The 1,754-nt window shown below is 52.5% G+C and overlaps 1 pseudogene; it reads right to left on the bottom strand.

Annotated features, from left to right (window-relative positions):
- Positions 1 to 406: 406 nt before the first annotated feature.
- On the bottom strand, positions 407 to 1,526 carry LOC110559178 (small ribosomal subunit protein uS2-like; annotated as a pseudogene).
- Between the last annotated feature and the right edge of the window lie 228 nt (positions 1,527 to 1,754).

The raw sequence follows: 1,754 nt of genomic DNA, 5'->3' as shown, positions 1-1,754 counted from the left end.
ATGCTGTGGATGCACAAAATCACACATGCACAAAGGACGTAAGGGAAAAGCAAAGCTGTCAGGGGTGGGGCTCCGTGGCTGAGAGCACTGGCTGCTCTTCCAGAGGCTCTGGGATCGACTCCCACATGTCAGTTCACAACTGTCTGAAACTCCTGTTCGAAAGGATCTGACACTCTCTCTGGCCTCTGTGGGCACCAAGTTAGCATGTGTTATACAGACACGCATGGAAGCATAAAATATGTAAGTTAATAATAAATAATCTCGTGGTAGTGGAGAAGGATGTGCTGTGTGTAAATTTGGGATGCCCTCCCCAACTTCTGACGTCATTACCTAAACTGCCACTTGATTAATAGAACATTCGTTCTTTTTTTATTTTCATCTTTTAAGAACTTTATTTTCCTTCCACCTTTTCCCCCTTTGCTCAGGTGTCTGCAGAGCTCAGGACCCCTCAGTGGTGGCTCCAACCCACTCGGTGGCCTGCGCCATGGGAGCAGCTGACCAGTCCTCAGTGGCTAGCTGGGCACTCCAGTCTTCAGTAGGGAACTGCTGGATGGGCACAGAGGGCACCTGCACACCCTCAGACCAGTCTGCCACCTCGGGCTGAGCGGCAGTGAACTCAGGACCTAGGCAGTCCATTCGCCCTGGAATTCCTCCTTGGTCACGGCCTTCTCAGCAGCAGCCTGCTCCTCCTGCTCAATGTCCTCTGGGTCTCTGCAGAAGTAAAGATCAAGCATCACTGCCCACAGGTGCTCATGGGAGATAGCACCACGCATGCGGAGTACTTCCTGGGCTAGCATCCACCAATCAGACCCCCTGAGTGATCTCCCTTATTGTTGCATGGATGGCATTGTCTACTTAGCCAGAAGGTAATCTGTGTTGCACAGAGCAACAGTGGGCAGGTTGATGTAAGAGGCCTTCGTGAGGGGCTGGTGGTCAGCCCTGGGATCAGTCACCCCAGAAGCTGTGGCTCCGTGAAGGCCGCTTGGATCTGGTTAGTGAAGGTCCCAGGTGTGGAGTGGACAGCAATTGGAGTGGGTCCAGCGGCAGCGGCAAACTTCAGCACAACTCGCTGGCCGTTCTTCCTGGAGGAGATGATGAGCATCGGCAGGTTCTCAGGGGCAACAGCCTGAGTAGCAAGGCAACGGCTTCTCCCAGGTCCTCTGCAGGTGTATGACATAGACACCATCACTCTTCCCTTCGTAGATGTACTGCTCTATCTGAAAGTCAAGGTCGGTGCCACTTAAGTGGGTTCCTGCGTGAGGAATTTGAGGACACCCTCCTCCTTCACCCACAGGACGTCAGGGGATCTGGACACTGTGGTTTCACCACGGGAATCAAGAACAGTGCCGGGTGGCCCCGCACCCTGACAGCAAGGACAGGAGAACACTCATTCTTAAGTGGTGGAGCCTGCCCGCTCCTGGGACCAGCCATGTGGGGCACACTCTCACCACAGGGAGCCGCCTCAGCCATACTGCCCTGGCATAGGACCCTGTTGCAAATTCTCTCTGGTTGGCATACACATGCATTCTTGGTTTACAGCGTTTTCAGCTTTTGATTGGCTTATCTGAACAACCCACTGTAAATCCACGAACATTTGTAAACCACAACACACTTCATTACAAAATGGTGAGTTTCATGGTGTGTAAGTCACATCTCAGTGAACACATTCTAGAGTTTGGTGGGCAGCTTGATCTAGAGAAAGAATTTACAACACGATGCCCAAGGGGGAACTCAGGGGTCAAGAGAGCCTCTTG

Source organism: Meriones unguiculatus, chromosome 6 (genome assembly GCF_030254825.1).
Source record: "Meriones unguiculatus strain TT.TT164.6M chromosome 6, Bangor_MerUng_6.1, whole genome shotgun sequence".
Classification (NCBI taxonomy): Eukaryota; Metazoa; Chordata; class Mammalia; order Rodentia; family Muridae; genus Meriones; species Meriones unguiculatus.
Note: the sequence above shows the minus strand (reverse complement) of the source record. Positions and strands in the feature narration are given on the sequence as shown.